The 15,578-nt window shown below is 43.8% G+C and overlaps 1 protein-coding gene across 3 annotated transcripts in view; it reads right to left on the bottom strand.

The window, feature by feature from the left end:
- The window catches only part of LOC119230055 (SH3 and multiple ankyrin repeat domains protein 2-like), an 85,234-nt gene extending 70,872 nt beyond the window's left edge, over window positions 1-14,362 (bottom strand). For all 3 annotated transcript variants that reach the window (XM_037491025.2, XM_037491044.2, XM_037491062.2), the window contains exon 1: window positions 14,083-14,362. The gene's annotated coding sequence lies outside the window, so the exon portion shown is untranslated. The remainder of the gene's footprint in view (window positions 1-14,082) is intronic.
- Window positions 14,363-15,578: the final 1,216 nt, after the last annotated feature.

The following is a 15,578-nucleotide window of genomic DNA, read 5'->3' as shown; positions in this document are numbered from 1 at the left end:
TCACATGTTGGCTTATTGTTCAGTCACACTGCTTTTACCACCTTCCCACTCCTTTAACACACCGTGCCATGTTATAACAATGTAATAACAATCAACCGACCCAATGTAAAATATTCATCCACTATGAAAGCTGCATTTTTTGTAATTATAAAATAGCATTATCATGAACAAGGGTCATACAGAAAGATAATGGAGCTCTTACAGTTAATTTTAGGACACCTCACACCATTTGAAGGTACGAGTGCTTCACTCCGCTGTGGAGTCATTCACACGCCGCTCTGAGGATTACGGACGTCGACCTGGAACTGGAGCAGGTGTTCGGGGGGAGCGAGTGGACACACAATAAAATACACACTCAAATGCACAACAACGCGTGTGAAGATAACGGAGTGGAAAGTAACGGCAACATGTGCGTATATAAATATTTATACGACTCCTCAGAGGATGAACCATAATGACTTTGATCAGTCCAGCCAGCAGGAAGCTACAAATACTCTTCTTCAGATGTTATGAAAGGTGTCGCCATGACGAGGTCCATTGAATAGAGGCTGGAAAAAAAGGGTGTGGCCAAATTCAATGAGGTCACTGCGTGAGGGGCTCTGATTGCTTCACATGGTAAATGGAGGACTTTCTATCCCTTTACAGCTGGACTGTGAACAATATTAGAGGACGGCTCAAGGTATAAAGAATAAAAATAAGTGACGGAGCATTTGAATCCATCAGGAATATACAATATGGTCTGTAGATTTTACTCATTTGAAGCGCTGTCTTGATGAGCTCGGGTCCCGGTTGTGGATCGCTCCTGGACTTCCTTTTTTACATTCTTAGAACAAATGAACCAGAGCATTAGTCTGTACGATATTCACATTATCTCTCATTGGCCCCTTTGAGGGTCAGATTACATTCAAATATGCACAGCTTGTTCTCTCCTGGCAGAGAAGGTTTGGCTGAACACACACTGTCTGCCGCTCATAAATACTGGAGTGTTTTGAAGAGAAGTGGAAGACGTTTAGTGGTTTACTGCTGCAGAACATTAGAAATGACTTCAGTTGAATTTCCTTCCCTGCTGCTCCATGCAGGTTATGAAATATTCAGTGCTCATTTTTATCTTGAAGAACAGAAGTAAAAAATAACTTTCTGCACACAATACTGCGGTGACTGCAAATTATTAATCATTTTCACAATAACAATCTCTTCAATGTGAAGCTTCACCTCATGAGGGATTCTGCAGCGTGGATGCGCTAAACGTTCTGGATCTGATCGGCATGGGTGATGGTTTCCTATTTTCTGTTCTCTGTGGTCCGAGGACAGAGGAGGACATCCCCTGCTTCATGGTCCTATGGTTCATGGCCTTTATCAGAGACCTGTCCGTCAGCGTGTAGCACCGCCCCAAAGCATTATGGTCTGTTTGATCGGATAACATTAAAACAGCCTCCCTCTGACTTTGAGTCCGGTCACCTAGCAGAGCAGGAAGTGAGGTAACACAAACAGAACCCTACCAACCCTTAACTAAATGGTCACTTCCTGTGTGTGAGCTCAGTAGAATGTATATTTCAGCTGCAGTATCTAACCTACTCAAACACCTGTGTGTATCTTTACACATCTTTAAACGCTGCTCACCTGTCTGGAGATGAGACGCCGTAAAGAGGCCACCACACAGCAGACTTCCTCCCAACTGAGGAGGGTCTAAGTGGAGCGTGATGGGCCGCCCTTCCCCTCTTTTCATCTGCCTCATCACCCCCCCTTACACTCCTCCGTCTGAACATTCATTTCCCTGAGAAGCAGATGCATGACGAGGGAGTCAGCCAGAGGCTTTCTGAAGGTGAAGAGAGAGAGAGAGTGAGATGCTCCACGAGGTGTGGGTCAGATAGGACTGGACTGGACCAGCATTAAGTGGGGATCCATGTATTTGTGGGTTGGGGAGAGGCTTGTCCCCCACAGGATGGATCCTGTATACCAATACCAGACAAAATGTTTGTTACCCAATTCACTATTGAGGTAAAACCCCAAACTATGAATCATATACTTCAACACTCCATCCTCATTGCTTGCAAACGGTTTGTCCCGACTTTGACGGACGATCTGCCTTCCCGTGCACCACATGTCACGTGATGAGAGCGATTTGCGCTGCTGGAGAACACATTTATCTTCATTTGGACTTTCGTCATCAAAGCTCACCGCTGAATTACCTCAATTTCAGCAACACAATCATCGCAGCGAGCAGGATGCGGTTGCTTAGTAACCGCAGGCACAACAGCAACAAAACCTCCTGAGTACCTCGGATAAAAGGACTAAGACGATTTCAGACCCATCATGTGGGCGGCCCCCCAGTTGCTGGATGACAGACCCCCGCTGGGATGTCCAGGTACATTGACTTTGTCTGACTTGACAGGCCTCCTGTGATCAAAAGACCTGCTGCAGTCAGAGGTTGTTTCTTGTCAAAGTGACACACTGTGAACCGCCCCCCAAACTCTGCACAGAGCGCAGAGAAGTTAATATCCAAGTGTGTCACGGAGCTGCACCCTCCCTCCAGACCCAACAACACACTTAAAAACAGTGTCTGAAAGGAATGTAAGAGCAGGTGATGTCTCACAACATTAACATTGTCCCCTGTGGACAAGCCCGAGACAAGCGCCTGTGAGCTCACAAAGCCTCTTACCCCCTAACCCCCCTAACCATTACCCCCTAACCCTAATATTTATTTTGAAAAGTCTTATCAACGACTGAAAACATCTTATGTCAATCAAATGTTTGTCCTAATTAATGAAACATGAGGAGAAGAGGTTCGTCCCAGCGTCTCAGACCTGGTCCACGGGTCACATGGACGATACACAGAAGCAGATGAGACACCAGTCAACTGCTCTGAAGACCAAACCCTGGAAGCGTGAAGACGAGAGAGGACATTGTCTCAGAGGGACCTCCACCTTCTCAATAAGCTTCTTGAGCCTTTGCCTAACCTTTATGCGAATGCCAGCGCCCCCCCCCCCCCCCCCCTCCCCCCCTCCACCCCGCTCCCCCCCCCCTCCCTCCTGACGGAGCAGCGGCACACAGCAAACAGACCAATAACCTTTCCTCCTTTTGTGTCCCCCTCACCGCAGATAAGACCGTCTCCGGAGGGCATCGCTCGCCACAAAGCCAACAAGTCACAAAAACCTCACACATGTCACACCTCCTCCCTCTTCCACCCCAAAGGCTTCTGGGAAACCCAAGCAGCCCACGCCGCTGAGAAGAGCTTTTCTTCTGCTCCAAATGCTGCGAGACGGTAGAAAGCAATCACGGAGCCTCCTGTCGGCGGATGTTCTGCGTGTACAATGGCCCCCCCCCTGCAAACCTATTAGCCCCCCCACATGGTACGCCGTCTTTATCTAGAGCATCAACTCACTTATTGGAGAAGCAGGAGGTTTCCATCGGAGAAGAGTGTTCTTCTTCTAACTCGGCTGCAGAGACAGACTTTTATTTTGAAAGAAACACTAATCTGAATCACTCATTCATTTCTCTCTGTTTTACTTCGATGTTCTTTTTCTCACTTCTTTGTCAACATTTTGTCAATGAAGCTTTTCTGACTCTTTAAATGCAAAACATCTGGTTGATTGACAGCTCCATGCTGAGCTAAAGAGCAGAAACAAAATGGGACTTAATCACTAAATGAAACAGTGAAAGAGACGTTCTTGTGAAAAAGGGAAGCAGATTGTTATCCTGATGGAAGTAGCGACTCATTTATGAAGCATTTACTGTATATTATGCTTCATAAAGTGAGTTACGAGGTGATTCCACTTCCTGAATATGTTTCATATCTCGGCCTTTTTATCTTCTCAGCAACACACTTTCATTTGTTCAAGATTATAATCAAAACTTTTCATTGATTTAAGTGTTATTGTTATTGAGAGTAAGTCATTGTGTTAGTGAGTGCATCCTGCTGGGGAGAGATACAAATGTTCACAGCTTATCTTTCTTTTCACTGTGACATTTATCAAAGTCATCGTAGCTGGAGGAACGAGTTGAGTCCATCCGTCACCTGGGATGAACCTTCTTCTAATGAACATCGATGCCTCTCAAACCAGAGGAGAAGCTCCAAGGTGGACACATGTGTGGGATGAGGTTGGGGATTCATTTACTCCCTCCTCCTCCTCCTCCTCCTCCTCCTCCACCACACAGAGCGTAGGAGTAATGAGTCCTCCTGGCTGAGAGATCAATCTGGATCCCCTGATCAATACCCGTCACCACAGGCACGAGGGACCCAGAGGCACACATCTGTGTGTTTGCACTACACAATGAGTGTGTGTACTAAAGAGCACCTGCATCCCACCTGGGGGGCTAGTGTAGCTTATGCTAGTGCATCTCGATGTCTGGACCCTTTCAGCCCTCTGAGCTCTTGCAGGGTTCTGATTGGCCGACATTGGTCGGTAGCACGCGGCAGTTCTAACTAGCTTTGATGGATCTATGAGCATTTTCTTTAGTGCAAATTTCATTGATTTTAATTTGAAACACTTCCTGTCAGTCACACCAAATGAAATCAAATTCTTACTAGCTAATTTTCTTGTATTTTATTTATACATCAGAGTAACTGTCGCATAGTAATGCTAATGAGCTCACACACATACATGTCATTTCCTGTTATTGATATAAGCTTCCTGTTGATGCTACACAATAAAAGTGGTTGACGTGAGGGCTTTAATTGTGAAATGCAGTTTGCGCCGACTTTCCCAAAAACAAAGACAAACTGGCAATTTTTTGTCAGGGGAGTATTGTTCAATTCTGCAAGTGAGGAACCTAAAAGGGCTGAACCGGCTGTTACAACAAGTGACCACAGGTGGCACCAAAACAAACGGAAATCTGTAAAAAACGGAGGAAATGAAGCGAGCGATTAGCTACTTATGAATAACAACATATCTGTGTCCTCAGTGCGATCATTAAAAAAAAGAGGAAGATGAAGGCAGCACACGTAGAACATGAATGATTAATATGGCCTCTATATCGGGGTAGAAGTGGGTCAGGGAGAATCGCCCGCTGGTTTTTAAAGCATCGCTCCAAAGAAGCGCTGCTGGAAATGACAGGAATGATTGATGTGTTCGGTTCACACGGCTCACGTTCTAATTGAATGAAGTGTGGGTTGCCATGGGAACGTCCACGTATAGATACCGGATGTTTTTTCCAGTCCAATCCAGAGGTGAATAAAGCAAGTGAGGAACATCCAATTGCTTGATGTTAAGTTATAATAAAGCATTTCAACTGACTCTATTTTAACAATTGTGGATTGCGTGACATTTTGTGAATATGTTTAACTTCCACCATGAGCCTAAACTAGAGAAGTCCCGCCCCTCCTGTTATTGCAGGATGAAATGTGGTTCCTGTGTTCACCTCCTGTTTTGTATGTTTACCTCTTACAGCAACATGTGTCCACTAGCATTTTAAGAACTTCCAGCTTAACAGGAAACAACTTAACAGGAAACAACAAGTTAGATTTAAAATCACGAAACACTAAGGCAAGAAAAGTGTTTAGTTAGGTTTAGGGAAAGATACTTGTTTAGGTAAAGGTTTAGTGACAGAGAGATTGACATTAAAACTGCTTTATGGTCTACTGGAGACCTGTCAATCGGTGTTAGGCCCCGACCTAAAGTATCCCCTCTTCATGGTCTGTTTGACTCTAAATGGAAATCATTCACTAAATGAACATCATGCTGCATTGAAGAAGACTTGAAACTAGAGACTGAGATCATAAACTCATGTTTACAATGTTTACTGAGGGAATAAATCAAGAGAGAAGTAGAGTCATTTCCTCATAGACGTCTATGGGAGCAGAAGAGTCGCCCCCTGCTGGTCACTACACAGAAGTAGAGTCATTTCCTCATAGACGTCTATGGGAGCAGAGGAGTCGCCCCCTGCTGGTCACTACACAGAAGTAGAGTCATTTCCTCATAGACGTCTATGGGAGCAGAGGAGTCGCCCCCTGCTGGTCACTACACAGAAGTAGAGTCATTTCCTCATAGACGTCTATGGGAGCAGAGGAGTCGCCCCCTGCTGGTCACTACACAGAAGTAGAGTCATTTCCTCATAGACGTCTATGGGAGCAGAGGAGTCGCCCCCTGCTGGTCACTACACAGAAGTAGAGTCATTTCCTCATAGACGTCTATGGGAGCAGAGGAGTCGCCCCCTGCTGGTCACTACACAGAAGTAGAGTCATTTCCTCATAGACGTCTATGGGAGCAGAGGAGTCGCCCCCTGCTGGTCACTACACAGAAGTAGAGTCATTTCCTCATAGACGTCTATGGGAGCAGAGGAGTCGCCCCCTGCTGGTCACTACACAGAAGTAGAGTCATTTCCTCATAGACGTCTATGGGAGCAGAGGAGTCGCCCCCTGCTGGTCACTACACAGAAGTAGAGTCATTTCCTCATAGACGTCTATGGGAGCAGAGGAGTCGCCCCCTGCTGGTCACTACACAGAATGTAGCTTTAACTCATGAAGCTCTGACCCCACTTTAAAGAACCCGGGGGTGCTTGAGTCTGTAGGAAACAATGTCTGCTGACAGCGTAAAATGTTGTAAATATCAGGTTCTTCTCCCCTGTCCCAGAATCTTAAGCAGGAACATCTAGAGACGCTGCAATGGGAGCAAAAAGAAAACCAGCAGTAGAACCAACCCTCCCTCCCTCTCTTAATCTCTAAGTGGTCATATTGTCGTCTCCCTCAGACTTTAAATGCTCATGTCTTTCACATTAGCAGCCATCTGGGTTCAGACAGAATGCAAGAAATTTAAAAAAAACGAAAACTCATCTCTGCATTCACAATGAAAATGTGCAACAATGAGAACGATTTCCCGTAGCGACGTTTGGAGATAACAGAAAATTAGCAGCGGCTCAGGGAGGCGCCTTGCGCTGGTGAAGGGCCTCTGCCTGGAAGTATCCAATCAGAGCAGGAGGGGACAATCAGCAGAGCCGCATGACATCAACGATACAGATTCAAAGGCTGCGAGATGAACAGAACACACAACCACAAACACACAATCACAAACACACAATCACTATCACACAACCACAAACACACAACCACAGGGTTGGATAATGTGGAAATAAAGAGCATGAAATCATGTCGCAGTAAAGGAGACCAGAGATTCATTTAAGTGCCTCAAAACAACACAAAAAGAAAAGGAACAAAACCACAACATTTCAGAAACAAAGAGCCGCTTTGGAATTCTGCCGAATACTCAATGATTTTTACACTGTTATGTATCGTTCAAAAGAAAGTCTCTAAGTGCGTTAAAAAAAAAATTCTAGGTAAGGTTACCTTGCGTGCTACGTTAGCGTGCTGCGTTAGCGCGCTACGTTAGTGTGCTACGTTAACGTGCTATGTTAGTGTGCTACGTTAACGTGCTACGTTAGTGTGCTATGTTAGCGTGCTATGTTAGTGTGCTACGTTAGTGTGCTACGTTAGCGTGCTACCAGCCCTTAAAGCCTCGTATTCTCATCCTAAAGCAGCCGTCTACAGTAAATCAAATCACAGCAGAACGCCGATTTTATCAGCTTTAATATTTGATATTTACAGCGAGTAGTGCCGCCTGCGTGTTCTACACACGTCAAACACAGAATTAGCTCATGACTTCCAGAGTGTTTGCATGCAGATCTCATTCATGATTACGCAACATGTCAAAGACAAAACATTAATCACAGCAGCTCATCCACCCACAGAGACTCTCCTCCCCACTTCTCCCCCTGTGGAGCAGGAGCACAGTAGGTAGGACACAGGGGGGGTTCTGTTATGAAGTTTGAGTCACGCCGCTGGCTGTATATTTTATGTTTACATCCTGAGGAAAGTACTAACATGCAGACACATCTTTCCCCAAAAGGCTGTGATGAGTTGGTTGTTACGGGTCTGTTGCATAGTTGATCAAATATCTCCTTTAAAACTGAATTAGAAGACGCAGGAGCCTGAAGCACGATGAGGAGACGCTACGCAAAGAACACAGCGAGGTTCTGACCCAGAATTACAGCTAATGCATAATATATGAACCCCGTATTCTACTTTTGTGCTCAATACAACCTGGTTACACAGTGGAAGCAACTGCCTGCACAGTCAAATCTCAGAGGACGGACGGGGGGGACGAGGAAGAGGAGGAGAGGAAGAGCAAGATGGGGGCCAAACAAACAAGAAAAGCTGAAGATCAAAGACAGAATGAAAATCAGTTGTGCTTGTTTCCACTTGACTTTGATCATTGTCGTGTTGGGGAAACTTTAAACTGACAGTGGAGTCGATCCATTTGAAGGTGGAGCGTTTTCAGCTACGGGTCAGATGCCTCCACCCTCCTTCTGGAGAGTTGCACATGCTCAGGAGCGAGCGAGCGGGTGCTAACGTTGGCCCACCGGAGAGTCTAAGCCCCGCCCCTTCCCCCAGGAGGCCCTGCAATGCCTGTTAGAGGGAGGAATCAGGCCGAAGAGACACAATGGAATGAAGCACAATCATTAACATGCATTCTGTAGACCTTCAGCAGCTAGCATAGCATGGACACGCTAAGGCCCCCTGAACCCACTACCACCATGAAGCCAATGTGATTGGCAAGAAGGCATCCGAGGGGCGGGACTTGGTCATTTATGTGCTTCTCCTGCAGTAGCTCAAATTGAATTTGTTAATTTAATCTGTGAAATTCTTCTACAGAAAAAGGAAGTTGCAGGTGTTTATTGTGCTAAACTTCTTAGTGAACATCTGCAACACAGATAGGCCTACGGCTGTTTTTAACTGTCGACAGAGAATAGAAAGTCACTTCATAGTGAAGCGTACTGTAAATACAGATGGATCCATGACGTAACAAAATGTAAGATGATGTAATGGAACCCCTGCTTCTGGAAAAAGAGGAAGAAGAAATCAAAGGTCCATTCAGATTCATTGCAGAATGAGACGGAAAATTCACATTTTCTATATGTTGATCTCTGTTACTGCAGTGATGAAGAGTGAACATTCTTTAAGTGATAACTAAAACCTGATAAAACCTTTTAGTTCTCCAAAAAAAGATACACAAAAAAATGAGGACATATTTTCAGTTCCTTTCATCAAAAACGCGATCAAAAATAAACCAGAGACACATTCTCTCTGGAACCAATTAGTCAACTGATGATGTTGCTTTTCTCTTGTTTACAACTTCAGTCCACAAGCTTCAAGCTCACACACACACAATAGTAGTTCATTTTTTGATTTATTTTTTATTTTAATTTATTCTAATTTCATGGGAGAAGTTGTTTTTGCTCAACAAAGCAGCACCACAATAAACAACATGTGCTTATTTACCAATTATGGTCAACATCTGGTGCAGATGTTCATGAGAGAGCACCTTAAGTACCTATAAGCTTCTGCTGTGGTTCCTCCTTGATGTCTGTGAGGATGAACACCTCTGAACCCTCTGGAGGAGCTTTCAGATATTGGCTGACACGAATAAGACTTTTAATTTCTCACATAGCAGAGAGGTGAGAGGTACTTGTTTCCTGTATGAAGGCTGTGGCTGAAGAAACCTTCTCTTTAAGAAAGTAATGGAAAACTAAATGTGATTCTCAGAATCATAGAAACTGAAAAAACTAAATAATAATAATAAGACTGATGAGCTGAAAGCTATTTATTCTCTTTATTTGTGTAATTTGTGTTCAGGCCAAAACACAGATTAAACTACAACAGCTATTTTTACACAGTTGTACTTCTTGGTTTACACTACACAGTAGTACTTCTTGTTGTACAGTAGTGCTTTTCATCTTAAACTCCAGAACAATGGACGCTATTTGTAGATTTCTGTTGAATTTCTTAATCCATAAAAAAAAATCAACAATCCACAACAAAGTGCTGTTTGATTGACAGTTGATCGGTGATCCGTGCAGAAGCCTCACGGCTCTTCATCGCGAGAGACAACGGCAAAGTCAACCATGAACAACAAATACATGCAAATCCCAGACAAAACAAAAGCAGCCTTCTTCAGGACGGAGGCTCCTCAGGATAGTAGTATTATAGTATAGTGTAGTATACTCATGGCTTCCATGGCAACCGCATACCATATCACACCTGCTCACACACACACACACACACACGATGGCTGCACCATTAAGGGGAAAAAAATCTAAATAACAATTATTTTGCATTGAGGTCATTAACAGCGTATACAGTCAATAAATTTGATTTTGTAGCTCTCATTTTATTGCTAATGGGCTCTTTGCACTTTGAAAACAATTAAAATGACTAAACGAAAAGCTTTGAGCGCTTAGAAAAATGCATCGTTAATATGGTTGTAAAAGCATGAAATGATGCAGAAAATAAGATGGCAGATGGCAGGCACCAAGATGGCAGATAGTAGAAACCAAGATGGCAGATAGTAGAAACCAAAATGGCAGATAGTAGAAACCAAGTTGGCAGATAGTAGAAACCAAGTTGGCAGATAGTAGAAACCAAGATGGCAGATAGTAGAAACCAAGATGGCAGATAGTAGAAACCAAAATGGCAGATAGTAGAAACCAAGATGGCAGATAGTAGAAACCAAGATGGCAGATAGTAGAAACCAAGATGGCAGATAGTAGAAACCAAAATGGCAGATAGTAGAAACCAAGATGGCAGATAGTAGAAACCAAAATGGCAGATAGTAGAAACCAAGTTGGCACGTAGTAGAAACTAAAATGGCAGATAATAGAAACCAAAAATGTCAGATTTTGGCAACACCCAAAAACCAATATGGATAAAAAATCAATTGCAATTTAATAAATGGCGATGGGGTCGACCCAACTCAAGATGGCGAGAGAACATCCTCACATCACTGAGTTAGTAAGTAATACTTTCTGGAAAAAGACAAGTACGAACCAGATATAATATATATTATAGATATATAATAACAGCTCCTCATATCTCGTTACATAACTTAATCTATAGATATTGATGTTTATTCCAGTAGCCATAGATACGCTTTTCATTTAAAATGAATACATTCGGGATTTTGAAAAAGTTCATAATGTAGATTTATTAAATGTAATGATGACCATTATAACCTGAACCATCTCTCCTACCTCATTATACAAGTTGTGGCTGACAGTAAATGCACAAGTTGTTTTGGGTGAAGACGGAGGAGAGAGAGGAGGAATCTTCTCCCTCTCCAACACAGTGCCTCCCATGTGTTGTGAGTCAGGAAACAGACTCTCAGGAGGTTTGAGGGTGAATTAGAACCGGACGAGGCGTCGGCAGAACTCAGCTTTTCCATTTTCTCTTCCGTCTGATATTCTTACACTTATCTGTATGAAGATAACGTGGAGATGGAATTTCTTTCCTGCATCGTCCCAGGGTGAACGAGCACGATCGTACATGCTTTCATTTTAAAAAGGCTAAGATAGAAATATAAGCGGGAAATTGACCCACAACCTTCACTGCAAGGAAAACATAACTAAATAAGAATAAAATAGAATCATTTCAAAGGGAATACAACATGCAGGTCAGAAGCACACAGAAGTGAAGACCAGGAAACAACGGAGGAAGTTCTCAGTTGACCCCTGACCCCAGTTCAGGTCACTATCAGCACCAAAGTCCACCTTGTTGAACCTGCCTCCGCGAAGCCCACAAACCAGATGGGAAAGAGGCTGGTGGAGCTAAAGCATCCATCTCCAGATCCTTGTTTGGAGCCAATCGTTTATTTATGTGTTGAAAGCGGTGAGCACTCATGCACTCATGGTATCATGCCCTCATGGTTTCATGGGCTCACGCCATCATGGTTTCACGCACTAACGGTCTAAGGCCCTCATGGTTTCAGGGTCTCAAGCACTCATGGTCTCACGGACTCATGGTCTCACGGACTCATGGTCTCACGGACTCACGGTCTGACGCCCTCATGGTCTCATGCACTTATGCTGGACCAATGAAAGCGGGTAGCAGGTGCAGGCTTTCATAGACGTTAATTAAGACGTCTCAGGGTAATTTATTTTACATTTTTGGGGTAAAAGGTTTATTGGTGACAAAATTCAAAAAGAAAAGTGTTCACAAAATAAAGCTTAGACTCTTCTACACAACTCAACGTACTTCTCCATCGAGGAGATGAAGACGAGGCGATGACGTCTGTGATAAACGGTGCAAAGAAAACACGGTTGTCCATCCAGTCAGCCGGTTTATACGTCGTCTCATTGTTACACTGAAAATGGGACAATATTGATCAGCCGTAAATCTTCATTTTTCCTGCTGAAGGTTAATCGGTTTGATTGATCGTGGCTGGAAGGCGGGGACCATGTGCTTGTACCTGCTGAACTGACCAGACTTTTGGTGCTGAAATATTTACCCGATTTATAGTAAATGATAAATCAAAAGGGATGCTTCAATCAGGTAATTATTTATCAATAGACTATAAATAGAAAATCTCAGCTTCCAGAGTCTGAAATAGAATAATTAGTTCAGGGTAGAATGTTGCCTCTTAGTTTAAAGAACCTCAGACGTATGATTCGTTGTTTATTACTAAAAGGCTGATGTTGTTTTGTTTTTTTGACACAGAAAAGAAAAAGAGTCACAAAAACGAGCAGCAGGACGGATCGAAGCCGTTAAAGAGACACGATGTTAATCCAAACTAATTCTGGATGGATTGAACAAAAGATGGTAGATATATTTCACATCCCAGTTTGACGTTTCAAGCAATCTGCACCGAGGGGTCCTGACAATCCTTTCATGGAATAAAGTACCAGCACAAAACATTCTGATTCATCCCATCCACACCAGTTCAAAGCTCCAACACAGATGAGTTTGCATTTGAAACTACAGGAAGTCTTTTAGGGGACTTTTGGTGTTTTCAACTGCTGCTGAAAAAAAACAGGAGGCAAGTTTTGGTGTTAAAGCGGCATTCTCTCTAGTGACCACCAGGGGGCGACTCATCAATACAGAAGAAGGCCTTTCAATCCCAGTAGCCCCAGTATGGTCTGTTGGACTGAGGAATTAAGAGCATAAACCCATGTTTACAATGTTGACTGTGAGACTAAATCATTAGAGGAGACAACAAGAAGACATTTCCCTAAAGTAAACACTGTTTCCTCTGTAGCTATGCTGCTGGTGTTAGCACCGTTAGCTGCTAGCCGCCGGCTCATCCATCACCATGGTGAGAGCCATCAAGAGACAGTTCTTGGTCATAGAATCACTTTGACTTTGGAATTTAGCACCGTTAAATATTGATCTTCACAAAAAAAGAGAAATAAAATCCTCATCAGGTGGAATCTCACACGTCTTTGTGAGAGCGGACGTTACCTAGAATCTTCTCGTTGAGTTCCCTGTTCTGATTCGTCTGTATGAATGAATCAAATCAAAAGGAGCAGTGAGGTGTTTCATCAATGACTAATGAACCACTAAGTGGTGTGTTATGGGTCACTTTTTAAGCCTCTCACTAGGGGGCCTCGGGTTGCCAGGTTGGGATAAACTCCTCTTTGCTGGTGTTCGTCCTCCTCAAAGCAGGATGGAATTGACCCCATTGATTCCTTGACTATTGAAAAGGATTACTGACTTTTATCAACGTGAACGCATCTGCTCGTTATTTACTCCATTAATCAACTCATAGTTATATCTATAAATAGACAGAAGGTCTCAGGTGTTGGGTTAAGAAATCTCCTTCTGCGGAACCATCCAATTAAAGTGATTTACAGATGAAAGCCGATGTTCACAATGGGATTATTCATGCTTTAAAAACAATTATTACAGATTCACTTTCAGTTTATCCACTAAACAACTGATCCGGTATATTTTCGCTTGAGGATCAAAGACTTGAATTTAAAAAAATTAGAACAAACAACAAATAACTAAAATAAACATCTGACTGCAACCAATGAAACGAAGTTATAGTTTCCATCACCAATAGGAAGGAACAAACAAAGACTAATAATGTGGAACTGGGGTTCGAGCATTGATCAGCAGATCGATGCCTTCATAAGTCAAGGTGCTTCTGTTGGAAAGGGGGGGTCGGCCCTCTCCAACCCGAGACACCAGCACGTGTCTCCGGAGGAGAAAGAGGCGCAAAAAGTGCGTCCACGGTCCTGAACTCACTTCCGAGTGTCTCTGAAGTCTTCAGCGGGGCTTCGAGCCTCCGGCTGGGGGAAGGGGAGCCGCGATCTTACCTTGGACGTCGTCCTGGTTCCCCTTTTATTCCGTCCGTCCTGTCCTCTGTCCTCGGGGTATTTTGGTCCTTAGTGCCGCTCCAAGCCGCCGACTCTCCGGGCGCAACGCGGCCAGCGGTCCATCTCTTCCCGGCGCGGGGGGGTGTGTGTGTGGGGGGGGGGGGGGCTTCCAGTTAAAGTGTGGCTTTGAGTGCGGAGGGAGGGCCCGAGGAGAGCACCGAAGGAGGGACTTTTAAACCTGATTTCCCCGAGAGAAACCCGACTGCTGCCGCGCTGAAATTCAATCCAAGCGACAGACGGTGAGCGCGGCTCCGAGCTGCTCATCTCCCCGCCCGGGAGGAGGAGAGGGGGAGGGGGAGGAGGAGGGGGAGACGAAGCGTGGGGGGGGGGGGGGGGGGAGGTCTATCAGAAGGACACCGAGTTATAAGAAGTCCTAAATTACCGTGATTTGGGCACAGACTAATTAAAACATTAAGATTTTACCTCCACACCACCAATATCAGATCAAGTTGCAGGTGGCACTTGATCAGTCACGTGAAGATCTTCATGGAAATCATCACAAAGTTGTTTTTGATATCTCACTTTGAACCAGAGGACAAACCGACAGATGTTACTGCATCTGCAGCAAGAAATCAACATGATATGATACAACAACTCTCTGTGTCAGCAGAGAATAGTTACACAATCATTGATTACAGCAGACATACAGCTGTCATCGATGTACAAACAAATATAGATGACTTTCAGAACTTATTTAAATATTATCAGAAATTTCATTATTTTGCCCTGTTTTTCACACAACTTTTACTTATTTCCATATATTTCTTACACATCTTTTTAAGTTTTCTTTTTTTCTACCAATAATTTACGTTTTTCACACATTCTTTCACATATTTTCCAGAAATTGAAGACAAAAGGTGAGACAAACTGACGTGCGGTATCCCCTCTGCATCACCTTCACTTCCTCTACATCTCCGTGCGTGTCCCGGATATGTTGGAGACTGCAGTGCCCCCTGCAAATAAACGGTCATCGCCATGACAACCACGCTTGGAGCCAGGAACGGGATGATGTTGGTCATGGCAACAGTGGCAGGCAGCCAGCCCACCGGCCCGCTCTTCCCCGTGGGGGGGGGGGGCTCCAGGGTCTGAGGCCTTCTGTCTGAGACCCCAGCTCATAAAGACTGAATTTATTGGTCTACTTTGAGATGGGGGGGGCACCGAGATTCAATTAAAACGTGTAAATGTAAACATTTTGACAATTTCAGCATTCGCACTTCAACATTTAGCTCAAAGTATTATTGTAATCAAACTAATAACATAAGGGGAAAGACACATAGACCATTATACATCTTAACAATATATTTATTTATTAGAACTAATTAATCGCACATTTTGAAATTCATTAATCACAATTAAAAGTTGGTTTTAAACCTTAAAAGTAATGAGAAATCACTTTAGAAAGTGTGTATTTTAGACGCGGTCGTTTAATGTTATTT

The sequence above is a fragment of the Pungitius pungitius genome, chromosome 4 (assembly GCF_949316345.1).
Source record: "Pungitius pungitius chromosome 4, fPunPun2.1, whole genome shotgun sequence".
NCBI classification, from domain to species: domain Eukaryota; kingdom Metazoa; phylum Chordata; class Actinopteri; order Perciformes; family Gasterosteidae; genus Pungitius; species Pungitius pungitius.
This window is presented reverse-complemented; position numbering and strand designations above follow the sequence as displayed.